Source organism: Palaemon carinicauda, unplaced genomic scaffold (genome assembly GCF_036898095.1).
Source record: "Palaemon carinicauda isolate YSFRI2023 unplaced genomic scaffold, ASM3689809v2 scaffold70, whole genome shotgun sequence".
Taxonomy (NCBI): Eukaryota; Metazoa; Arthropoda; class Malacostraca; order Decapoda; family Palaemonidae; genus Palaemon; species Palaemon carinicauda.
In genome coordinates this window covers 85,001-98,680 of record NW_027171983.1, presented here as the reverse complement: position 1 = coordinate 98,680, position 13,680 = coordinate 85,001, and positions in this window count along the sequence as shown.

Here is a 13,680-nt window from a genome sequence, read left to right as displayed (position 1 = left end):
GGAGGAAATATCCTTTGATGTAGAGGTACAAGGCTACATTATAGGATAAAGTACTGACTCAGTGGGAAGGACCAAGTAGCTGGACTAAGGAAGATGAAAAAAAGGAGCTTTGTTTTGAGGAGGAAATATCGTTTGATGTAGAGGTACAAGGCTACATTATAGGATAAAGTACTAGCTCAGTGGGAAGGACCAAGTAGTTGGACTAAGGAAGATAAAAAAAAGGAGCTTTGTTTTGAGGAGGAAATATCCTTTGATGTAGAGGTACAAGGCTACATTATAGGATAAAGTACTGACTCAGTGGGAAGGACCAAGTAGTTGGACTAAGGAAGATGAAAAAAAGGAGCTTTGTTTTGAGGAGGAAATATCCTTTGATGTAGAGGTACAAGGCTACATTATAGGATAAAGTACTAGCTCAGTGGGAAGGACCAAGTAGTTGGACTAAGGAAGATGAAAAAAAGGAGCTTTGTTTTGAGGAGGAAATATCCTTTGATGTAGAGGTACAAGGCTACATTATAGGATAAAGTACTGACTCAGTGGGAAGGACCAAGTAGCTGGACTAAGGAAGATGAAAAAAAAGGAGCTTTGTTTTGAGGAGGAAATATCCTTTGATGTAGAGGTACAAGGCTACATTATAGGATAAAGTACTGACTCAGTGGGAAGGACCAAGTAGCTGGACTAAGGAAGATGAAAAAAAGGAGCTTTGTTTGGAGGAGGAAATATCCTTTGATGTAGAGGTACAAGGCTACATTATAGGATAAAGTACTAGCTCAGTGGGAAGGACCAAGTAGTTGGACTAAGGAAGATGAAAAAAAGGAGCTTTGTTTTGAGGAGGAAATATCCTTTGATGTAGAGGTACAAGGCTACATTATAGGATAAAGTACTGACTCAGTGGGAAGGACCAAGTAGTTGGACTAAGGAAGATGAAAAAAAGGAGCTTTGTTTTGAGGAGGAAATATCCTTTGATGTAGAGGTACAAGGCTACATTATAGGATAAAGTACTGACTCTGTGGGAAGGACCAAGTAGTTGGACTAAGGAAGATGAAAAAAAGGAGCATTGTTTTGAGGAGGAAATATCCTTTGATGTAGAGGTACAAGGCTACATTATAGGATAAAGTACTGACTCAGTGGGAAGGACCAAGTAGTTGGACTAAGGAAGATGAAAAAAAGGAGCATTGTTTTGAGGAGGAAATATCCTTTGATGTAGAGGTACAAGGCTACATTATAGGATAAAGTACTGACTCAGTGGGAAGGACCAAGTAGCTGGACTAAGGAAGATGAAAAAAAGGAGCTTTGTTTTGAGGAGGAAATATCCTTTGATGTAGAGGTACAAGGCTACATTATAGGATAAAGTACTAGCTCAGTGGGAAGGACCAAGTAGTTGGACTAAGGAAGATGAAAAAAAGCTTTGTTTTGAGGAGGAAATATCCTCTGATGTAGAGGTACAAGGCTACATTAGAGGATAAAGTACTGACTCAGTGGGAAGGACCAAGTAGCTGGACTAAGGAAGATGAAAAAAAGGAGCTTTGTTTTGAGGAGGAAATATCCTTTGATGTAGAGGTACAAGGCTACATTAGAGGATAAAGTACTGACTCAGTGGGAAGGACCAAGTAGCTGGACTAAGGAAGATGAAAAAAAGGAACTTTGTTTGGAGGAGGAAATATCCTTTGATGTAGAGGTACAAGGCTACATTAGAGGATAAAGTACTGACTCAGTGGGAAGGACCAAGTAGCTGGACTAAGGAAGATGAAAAAAAGGAACTTTGTTTGGAGGAGGAAATATCCTTTGATGTAGAGGTACAAGGCTACATTAGAGGATAAAGTACTGACTCAGTGAGAAGGACCAAGTAGTTGGATTAAGGAAGATGAAAAAAAGGAGCTTTGTTTTGAGGAGGAAATATCCTTTGATGTAGAGGTACAAGGCTACATTATAGGATAAAGTACTGACTCAGTGGGAAGGACCAAGTAGTTGGACTAAGGAAGATGAAAAAAAGGAGCTTTGTTTTGAGGAGGAAATATCCTTTGATGTAGAGGTACAAGGCTACATTATAGGATAAAGTACTGACTCAGTGGGAAGGACCAAGTAGTTGGACTAAGGAAGATGAAAAAAAGGAGCTTTGTTTTGAGGAGGAAATATCCTTTGATGTAGAGGTACAAGGCTACATTATAGGATAAAGTACTGACTCAGTGGGAAGGACCAAGTAGTTGGACTAAGGAAGATGAAAAAAAGAAGCTTTGTTTTGAGGAGGAAATATCCTTTGATGTAGAGGTACAAGGCTACATTATAGGATAAAGTACTAGCTCAGTGGGAAGGACCAAGTAGTTGGACTAAGGAAGATGAAAAAAAGAAGCTTTGTTTTGAGGAGGAAATATCCTTTGATGTAGAGGTACAAGGCTACATTATAGGATAAAGTACTAGCTCAGTGGGAAGGACCAAGTAGTTGGACTAAGGAAGATGAAAAAAAGAAGCTTTGTTTTGAGGAGGAAATATCCTTTGATGTAGAGGTACAAGGCTACATTATAGGATAAAGTACTGACTCAGTGGGAAGGACCAAGTAGTTGGACTAAGGAAGATGAAAAAAAGGAGCTTTGTTTTGAGGAGGAAATATCCTTTGATATAGAGGTACAAGGCTACATTATAAGATAAAGTACGGTCTCAGTGGGAAGGACCAAGTAGTTGGACTAAGGAAGATGAAAAAAAGGAGCTTTGTTTTGAGGAGGAAATATCCTTTGATGTAGAGGTACAAGGCTATATTATAGGATAAAGTACTGACTCAGTGGGAAGGACCAAGTAGCTGGACTAAGGAAGATGAAAAAAAGGAGCTTTGTTTTGAGGAGGAAATATCCTTTGATGTAGAGGTACAAGGCTACATTATAGGATAAAGTACTGACTCAGTGGGAAGGACCAAGTAGCTGGACTAAGGAAGATGAAAAAAAGGAGCTTTGTTTAGAGGAGGAAATATCCTTTGATGTAGAGGTACAAGGCTACATTAGAGGATAAAGTACTGACTCAGTGGGAAGGACCAAGTAGTTGGACTAAGGAAGATGAAAAAAAGAAGCTTTGTTTTGAGGAGGAAATATCCTTTGATGTAGAGGTACAAGGCTACATTATAGGATAAAGTACTAGCTCAGTGGGAAGGACCAAGTAGTTGGACTAAGGAAGATGAAAAAAAGGAGCTTTGTTTTGAGGAGGAAATATCCTTTGATGTAGAGGTACAAGGCTACATTATAGGATAAAGTACTGACTCAGTGGGAAGGACCAAGTAGCTGGACTAAGGAAGATGAAAAAAAGGAGCTTTGTTTTGAGGAGGAAATATCCTTTGATGTGGAGGTACAAGGCTACATTATAGGATAAAGTACTGACTCAGTGGGAAGGACCAAGTAGCTGGACTAAGGAAGATGAAAAAAAGGAGCTTTGTTTTGAGGAGGAAATATCCTTTGATGTAGAGGTACAAGGCTACATTATAGGATAAAGTACTAGCTCAGTGGGAAGTACCAAGTAGCTGGACTAAGGAAGATGAAAAAAAGGAGCTTTGTTTTGAGGAGGAAATATCCTTTGATGTAGAGGTACAATGCTACATTATAGGATAAAGTACTGACTCAGTGGGAAGGACCAAGAAGTTGGACTAAGGAAGATGAAAAAAAGGAGCTTTGTTTTGAGGAGGAAATATCCTTTGATGTAGAGGTACAAGGCTACATTATAGGATAAAGTACTGACTAAGTGGGAAGGACCAAGTAGTTGGACTAAGGAAGATGAAAAAAAGGAGCTTTGTTTTGAGGAGGAAATATCCTTTGATGTAGAGGTACAAGGCTACATTATAGGATAAAGTACTGACTCAGTGGGAAGGACCAAGTAGTTGGACTAAGGAAGATGAAAAAAAGGAGCTTTGTTTTGAGGAGGAAATATCCTTTGATGTAGAGGTACAAGGCTACATTATAGGATAAAGTACTGACTCAGTGGGAAGGACCAAGTAGTTGGACTAAGGAAGATGAAAAAAAGGAGCTTTGTTTTGAGGAGGAAATATCCTTTGATGTAGAGGTACAAGGCTACATTATAGGATAAAGTACTGACTCAGTGGGAAGGAGCAAGTAGCTGGACAAAGGAAGATGAAAAAAAGGAGCTTTGTTTTGAGGAGGAAATATCCTTTGATGTAGAGGTACAAGGCTACATTATAGGATAAAGTACTAGCTCAGTGGGAAGGACCAAGTAGTTGGACTAAGGAAGATGAAAAAAAGGAGCTTTGTTTTGAGGAGGAAATATCCTTTGATGTAGAGGTACAAGGCTACATTATAGGATAAAGTACTGAATCAGTGGGAAGGACCAAGTAGTTGGACTAAGGAAGATGAAAAAAAGGAGCTTTGTTTTGAGGAGGAAATATCCTTTGATGTAGAGGTACAAGGCTACATTATAGGATAAATTACTAGCTCAGTGGGAAGGACCAAGTAGTTGGACTAAGGAAGATGAAAAAAAGGAGCTTTGTTTTGAGGAGGAAATATCCTTTGATGTAGAGGTACAAGGCTACATTATAAGATAAAGTACTGACTCAGTGGGAAGGACCAAGTAGCTGGACTAAGGAAGATGAAAAAAAAGGAGCTTTGTTTTGAGGAGGAAATATCCTTTGATGTAGAGGTACAAGGCTACATTATAGGATAAAGTACTGACTCAGTGGGAAGGACCAAGTAGCTGGGCTAAGGAAGATGAGAAAAAAGGAGCTTTGTTTTGAGGAGGAAATATCCTTTGATGTAGAGGTACAAGGCTACATTATAGGATAAAGTACTAGCTCAGTGGGAAGGACCAAGTAGCTGGACTAAGGAAGATGAAAAAAAGGAGCTTTGTTTTGAGGAGGAAATATCCTTTGATGTAGAGGTACAAGGCTACATTATAGGATAAAGTACTAGCTCAGTGGGAAGGACCAAGTAGTTGGACTAAGGAAGATGAAAAAAAGGAGCTTTGTTTTGAGGAGGAAATATCCTTTGATGTAGAGGTACAAGGCTACATTATAGGATAAAGTACTGACTCAGTGGGAAGGACCAAGTAGCTGGACTAAGGAAGATGAAAAAAAGGAGCTTTGTTTTGAGGAGGAAATATCCTTTGATGTAGAGGTACAAGGCTACATTATAGGATAAAGTACTGACTCAGTGGGAAGGACCAAGTAGCTGGACTAAGGAAGATGAAAAAAAGGAGCTTGATTTTGAGGAGGAAATATCCTTTGATGTAGAGGTACAAGGCTACATTATAGGATAAAGTACTGACTCAGTGGGAAGGACCAAGTAGCTGGGCTAAGGAAGATGAGAAAAAAAAAGGAGCTTGGTTTTGAGGAGGAAATATCCTTTGATGTAGAGGTACAAGGCTACATTATAGGATAAAGTACTGACTCAGTGGGAAGGACCAAGTAGCTGGACTAAGGAAGATGAAAAAAAGGAGCTTTGTTTTGAGGAGGAAATATCCTTTGATGTAGAGGTACAAGGCTACATTATAGGATAAAGTACTGACTCATTGGGAAGGACCAAGTAGCTGGACTAAGGAAGATGAAAAAAAGGAGCTTTGTTTTGAGGAGGAAATATCCTTTGATGTAGAGGTACAAGGCTACATTATAGGATAAAGTACGGGCTCAGTTAGAAGGACCAAGTAGTTGGACTAAGGAAGATAAAAAAAAAGAGCTTTGTTTTGAGGAGGAAATATCCTTTGATGTAGAGGTACAAGGCTACATTATAGGATAAAGTACTGACTCAGTGGGAAGGACCAAGTAGTTGGACTAAGGAAGATGAAAAAAAGGAGCTTTGTTTTGAGGAGGAAATATCCTTTGATGTAGAGGTACAAGGCTACATTATAGGATAAAGTACTGACTCAGTGGGAAGGACCAAGTAGCTGGACTAAGGAAGATGAAAAAAAGGAGCTTTGTTTGGAGGAGGAAATATCCTTTGATGTAGAGGTACAAGGCTACATTATAGGATAAAGTACTGACTCAGTGGGAAGGACCAAGTAGCTGGACTAAGGAAGATGAAAAAAAGGAGCTTTGTTTTTAGGAGGAAATATCCTTTGATGTAGAGGTACAAGGCTACATTATAGGATAAAGTACTAGCTCAGTGGGAAGGACCAAGTAGTTGGACTAAGGAAGATGAAAAAAAGGAGCTTTGTTTTGAGGAGGAAATATCCTTTGATGTAGAGGTACAAGGCTACATTATAGGATAAAGTACTGACTCAATGGGAAGGACCAAGTAGCTGGACTAAAGAAGATGAAAAAAAGGAGCTTTGTTTTGAGGAGGAAATATCCTTTGATGTAGAGGTACAAGGCTACATTATAGGATAAAGTACTGACTCAGTGGGAAGGACCAAGTAGTTGGACTAAGGAAGATGAAAAAAAGGAGCTTGTTTTGAGGAGGAAATATCCTTTGATGTAGAGGTACAAGGCTACATTATAGGATAAAGTACTAGCTCAGTGGGAAGGACCAAGTAGTTGGACTAAGGAAGATGAAAAAAAGGAGCTTTGTTTTGAGGAGGAAATATCCTTTGATGTAGAGGTACAAGGCTACATTATAGGATAAAGTACTGACTCAGTGGGAAGGACCAAGTAGCTGGACTAAGGAGCTTTGTTTTGAGGAGGAAATATCCTTTGATGTAGAGGTACAAGGCTACATTATAGGATAAAGTACTGACTCAGTGGGAAGGACCAAGTAGTTGGACTAAGGAAGATGAAAAAAAGGAGCTTTGTTTTTAGGAGGAAATATCCTTTGATGTAGAGGTACAAGGCTACATTATAGGATAAAGTACTGACTCAATGGGAAGGACCAAGTAGCTGGACTAAAGAAGATGAAAAAAGGAGCTTTGTTTTGAGGAGGAAATATCCTTTGATGTAGAGGTACAAGGCTACATTATAGGATAAAGTACTGACTCAGTAGGAAGGACCAAGTAGTTGGACTAAGGAAGATGAAAAAAAGGAGCTTTGTTTTGAGGAGGAAATATCCTTTGATGTAGAGGTACAAGGCTACATTATAGGATAAAGTACTAGCTCAGTGGGAAGGACCAAGTAGTTGGACTAAGGAAGATGAAAAAAAGGAGCTTTGTTTTGAGGAGGAAATATCCTTTGATGTAGAGGTACAAGGCTACATTATAGGATAAAGTACTGACTCAGTGGGAAGGAGCAAGTAGCTGGACTAAGGAAGATGAAAAAAAGGAGCTTTGTTTTGAGGAGGAAATATCCTTTGATGTAGAGGTACAAGGCTACATTATAGGATAAAGTACTGACTCAGTGGGAAGGACCAAGTAGCTGGACTAAGGAAGATGAAAAAAAGGAGCTTTGTTTTTAGGAGGAAATATCCTTTGATGTAGAGGTACAAGGCTACATTATAGGATAAAGTACTAGCTCAGTGGGAAGGACCAAGTAGTTGGACTAAGGAAGATGAAAAAAAGGAGCTTTGTTTTGAGGAGGAAATATCCTTTGATGTAGAGGTACAAGGCTACATTATAGGATAAAGTACTGACTCAGTGGGAAGGACCAAGTAGCTGGACTAAGGAAGATGAAAAAAAGGAGCTTTGTTTTGAGGAGGAAATATCCTTTGATGTAGAGGTACAAGGCTACATTATAGGATAAAGTACTAGCTCAGTGGGAAGGACCAAGTAGTTGGACTAAGGAAGATGAAAAAAAGGAGCTTTGTTTTGAGGAGGAAATATCCTTTGATGTAGAGGTACAAGGCTACATTATAGGATAAAGTACTGACTCAGTGGGAAGGACCAAGTAGTTGGACTAAGGAAGATGAAAAAAAGGAGCTTTGTTTTGAGGAGGAAATATCCTTTGATGTAGAGGTACAAGGCTACATTATAGGATAAAGTACTGACTCAGTGGGAAGGACCAAGTAGTTGGACTAAGGAAGATGAAAAAAAGGAGCTTTGTTTTGAGGAGGAAATATCCTTTGATGTAGAGGTACAAGGCTACATTATAGGATAAAGTACTGACTCAGTGGGAAGGACCAAGTAGCTGGACTAAGGAAGATGAAAAAAAGGAGCTTTGTTTTGAGGAGGAAATATCCTTTGATGTAGAGGTACAAGGCTACATTATAGGATAAAGTACGGTCTCAGTGGGAAGGACCAAGTAGTTGGACTAAGGAAGATGAAAAAAAGGAGCTTTGTTTTGAGGAGGAAATATCCTTTGATGTATAGGTACAAGGCTACATTATAGGATAAAGTACTGACTCAGTGAGAAGGACCAAGTAGCTGGACTAAGGAAGATGAAAAAAAGGAGCTTTGTTTTGAGGAGGAAATATCCTTTGATGTTGAGGTACAAGGCTACATTATAGGATAAAGTACGGGCTCAGTTAGAAGGACCAAGTAGTTGGACTAAGGAAGATGAAAAAAAGGAGCTTTGTTTTTAGGAGGAAATATCCTTTGATGTAGAGGTACAAGGCTACATTATAGGATAAAGTACTGACTCAGTGAGAAGGACCAAGTAGCTGGACTAAGGAAGATGAAAAAAAGGAGCTTTGTTTTGAGGAGGAAATATCCTTTGATGTTGAGGTACAAGGCTACATTATAGGATAAATTACTGACTCAGTGGGAAGGACCAAGTAGCTGGGCTAAGGAAGATGAGAAAAAAAAAGGAGCTTTGTTTTGAGGAGGAAATATCCTTTGATGTAGAGGTACAAGGCTACATTATAGGATAAAGTACGGTCTCAGTGGGAAGGACCAAGTTTTTGGACTAAGGAAGATGAAAAAAAAAGGCGCTTTGTTTTGAGGAGGAAATATCCTTTGATGTAGAGGTACAAGGCTACATTATAGGATAAAGTACTGACTCAGTGGGAAGGACCAAGTAGTTGGACTAAGGAAGATGAAAAAAAGGAGCTTTGTTTTGAGGAGGAAATATCCTTTGATGTAGAGGTACAAGGCTACATTATAGGATAAAGTACTGACTCAGTGGGAAGGACCAAGTAGTTGGACTAAGGAAGATGAAAAAAAAAAAAAAAAAAAAGGAACTTTGTTTTGAGGAGGAAATATCCTTTGATGTAGAAGTACAAGGCTACATTATAGGATAAAGTACGGGCTCAGTGGGAAGGACCAAGTAGTTGGACTAAGGAAGATGAAAAAAAGGAGCTTTGTTTTGAGGAGGAAATATCCTTTGATGTAGAGGTACAAGGCTACATTATAGGATAAAGTACGGTCTCAGTGGGAAGGACCAAGTAGTTGGACTAAGGAAGATGAAAAAAAGGAGCTTTGTTTTGAGGAGGAAATATCCTTTGATGTAGAGGTACAAGGCTACATTATAGGATAAAGTACGGTCTCAGTGGGAAAGACCAAGTAGTTGGACTAAGGAAGATGAAAAAAAAAAGGAGCTTTGTTTTGAGGAGGAAATATCCTTTGATGTAGAGGTACAAGGCTACATTATAGGATAAAGTACTGACTCAGTGGGAAGGACCAAGTAGTTGGACTAAGGAAGATGAAAAAAAAAAAAAAAAAAAAGGAACTTTGTTTTGAGGAGGAAATATCCTTTGATGTAGAAGTACAAGGCTACATTATAGGATAAAGTACGGGCTCAGTGGGAAGGACCAAGTAGTTGGACTAAGGAAGATGAAAAAAAGGAGCTTTGTTTTTAGGAGGAAATATCCTTTGATGTAGAGGTACAAGGCTACATTATAGGATAAAGTACGGTCTCAGTGGGAAGGACCAAGTAGTTGGACTAAGGAAGATGAAAAAAAGGAGCTTTGTTTTGAGGAGGAAATATCCTTTGATGTAGAGGTACAAGGCTACATTATAGGATAAAGTACGGTCTCAGTGGGAAAGACCAAGTAGTTGGACTAAGGAAGATGAAAAAAAAAAGGAGCTTTGTTTTGAGGAGGAAATATCCTTTGATGTAGAGGTACAAGGCTACATTATAGGATAAAGTACTGACTCAGTGGGAAGGACCAAGTAGTTGGACTAAGGAAGATGAAAAAAAAAAAAAAGGAACTTTGTTTTGAGGAGGAAATATCCTTTGATGTAGAGGTACAAGGCTACATTATAGGATAAAGTACGGGCTCAGTGGGAAGGACCAAGTAGTTGGACTAAGGAAGATGAGAAAAAAAAAGGAGCTTTGTTTTGAGGAGGAAAGATCCTTTGATGTAGAGGTACAAGGCTACATTATAGGATAAATTACTGACTCAGTGGGAAGGACCAAGTAGTTGGACTAAGGAAGATGAGAAAAAAAAGGAGCATTGTTTTGAGGAGGAAATATCCTTTGATGTAGAGGTACAAGGCTACATTATAGGATAAAGTACTGACTCAGTGGGAAGGATCAAGTAGTTGGACTAAGGAAGATGAGAAAAAAAAAGGAGCTTTGTTTTGAGGAGGAAATATCCTTTGATGTAGAGGTACAAGGCTACATTATAGGATAAATTACTGACTCAGTGGGAAGGACCAAGTAGTTGGACTAAGGAAGATGAGAAAAAAAAGGAGCATTGTTTTGAGGAGGAAATATCCTTTGATGTAGAGGTACAAGGCTACATTATAGGATAAAGTACTGACTCAGTGGGAAGGATCAAGTAGCTGGACTAAGGAAGATGAGAAAAAAAAGGAGCTTTGTTTTGAGGAGGAAATATCCTTTGATGTAGAGGTACAAGGCTACATTATAGGATAAAGTACTGACTCAGTGGGAAGGACCAAGTAGTTGGACTAAGGAAGATGAAAAAAAAAAGGAGCTTTGTTTTGAGGAGGAAATATCCTTTGATGTAGAGGTACAAGGCTACATTATAGGATAAAGTACGGTCTCAGTGGGAAGGACCAAGTAGTTGGACTAAGGAAGATGAAAAAAAAAAAAGGAGCTTTGTTTTGAGGAGGAAATATCCTTTGCTGTGGAGGTACAAGGCTACATTATAGGATAAAGTACGGGCTCAGTGGGAAGGACCAAGTAGTTGGACTAAGGAAGATGAGAAAAAAAAGGAGCTTGGTTTTGAGGAGGAAATATCCTTTGATGTAGAGGTACAAGGCTACATTATAGGATAAAGTACTGACTCAGTGGGAAGGATCAAGTAGCTGGACTAAGGAAGATGAGAAAAAAAAGGAGCTTTGTTTTGAGGAGGAAATATCCTTTGATGTAGAGGTACAAGGCTACATTATAGGATAAAGTACTGACTCAGTGGGAAGGACCAAGTAGTTGGACTAAGGAAGATGAAAAAAAAAAGGAGCTTGGTTTTGAGGAGGAAATATCCTTTGATGTAGAGGTACAAGGCTACATTATAGGATAAAGTACTGACTCAGTGGGAAGGATCAAGTAGCTGGACTAAGGAAGATGAGAAAAAAAAGGAGCTTTGTTTTGAGGAGGAAATATCCTTTGATGTAGAGGTACAAGGCTACATTATAGGATAAAGTACGGTCTCAGTGGGAAGGACCAAGTAGTTGGACTAAGGAAGATGAAAAAAAAAAAAGGAGCTTTGTTTTGAGGAGGAAATATCCTTTGATGTAGAGGTACAAGGCTACATTATAGGATAAAGTACGGTCTCAGTTAGAAGAACCAAGTAGTTGGACTAAGGAAGATGAAAAAAAAAGGAGCTTTGTTTTGAGGAGGAAATATCCTTTGATGTAGAGGTATAAGGCTACATTATAAGATAAAGTACGGGCTAAGCAGGAAAGACCAAGTAGTTGGACCATAGAAGATAAAGAGAAAAAGGAACTATTTTGAGGAGGAAATATCCTTTGATGTAGGAGTACAGGCCTTCATCATTGGAAAAAGTACTGACCCAGTGGAAAGGACCAAGTAGTTGGACCATAGAAGATGAGGAGAAAAAGGAACTTTATTTTGAAGAGGAAATATCCTTTGATGTAGAGGTACAAGGGTACATTATTAGATTAAATGTTTGGCTTAATTGCCTGGTCTAAAGAAGCTTTGCTTTATTTTCTGGCTTCATGCTGCTTGGATTAAATGAGGTAGTGTTGGAGGGTCGTGGGAACCATGCTGACTTTTGTTTTTCTCAAAAATGGAAGTTGGCTGAACTCACCTGATGAGCCCTTTGGTAAGGGCGAAACCCTCAAATGGTGTGTTTTGATAAAAAAGAATTATATATATATATATATATATATATATATATATATATATATATATATATATATATATATATATATATATGTATGTATAGATACATATATATATATATATATATATATATATATATATATATATATATATATGTATATATATACATATATATATATATATATACATATATATATATATACACACATATATATATATATATACATATATATATATATATATATATATATATATATATATATATATATATATATATATATATATATATATTTCTGTATGTAAATATCTACCATAATGGCATTCAATACCCAATTCTACCTGTAGGAATGTGTATCCAATGGATTTTCCTTTATGATAAATGCTTCTGGCTGAGTAAGGATTCGAATCTATTTCCTGAGCTGCAACAATCCCTACAGGGATGACTTTACCCATCGCAAAGTAGTCCCTGCAGGCACTGTTTCGACTCCTGATATAGGTTGGAATCCTTGCTCAGCCAGAAGCATTTATCCTAAATGAATTTCCACTGGAGACACATTCCTACAGGTAGAATTGGGTAATTAATGCCATTGTGGTAGATATTTGCATTGATTAAAATCACGAATGTTAGTGATACATATTCATAACAGCTTATGTCAACAAGATTACTGTATACCATGAGAGAGAGAGAGAGAGAGAGAGAGAGAGAGAGAGAGAGAGAGAGAGAGAGAGAGAGAGAGAGAGAAGGAGATTCATTATCGGTCCTTACATAAAAGATACGAGGGGTTTTAATGAAAATGAAAATAATAAGTTAAATAGATATCAAAATTAATATCTTAATTTTCTACATAGTAATATTTCTAAGTGACGAGAAATCATAGGTTTAAATTCCTACATGAACAAACATTTTTTATCAATTCTCGTATATCCAAAATAATATAGATATTGGGATTCGGGGACCATCTTTATTGAAGCTATAACATTTCTGCCACTAGAGAGAGAGAGAGAGAGAGAGAGAGAGAGAGAGAGAGAGAGAGAGAGAGAGAATCATACTTTAGTAAATTGCTTAATGAGTTTGTTATAATGCACAAACCAGAAGACGACGAGTGCAAGATGTTTTATTCTCCAAGCTATAATGGTTCTTATGATAAGGAGCAATAAGGTTGCTTTCTTAAGTCTGTTTGAAGTGGCATAGGCCTTTTTAACAAATTAAACCATCTTTTCTTTACTTCAAACCTTTTATCCTTAGAAATAGCTCTCTCTCTCTCTCTCTCTCTCTCTCTCTCTCTCTCTCTCTCTCTCTCTCTCTCTCTCTCTCTCTCTCTCTCTCTCTCTCTCACACACCTTCTACACCCACCTACATTGAGAAATCTAAAAGAAAATGCAATGTTCAATTAAAGGTCTGAAGAGTTATTACAAAACACTACAAAATATTACTTGTCCTGTACTCACCATCCAATGGCATGAAGCTGTAACATCTAGCTTTTCCTGTTGAAAGAGAAAAGACAAGATTAGTCTAATGATTATGTTACAAATAAACAAAATATCCTAAGTTCATATGGTAGGCAGATGTGGCATATATGAAATGATTAGCTAAAACATTGTGAAAATCGGTATTATAACATATACACAGTATAATAATTTAGATAGAAATAACTCAGATATAAATAGTTGTTGGATGAAATTAAAAA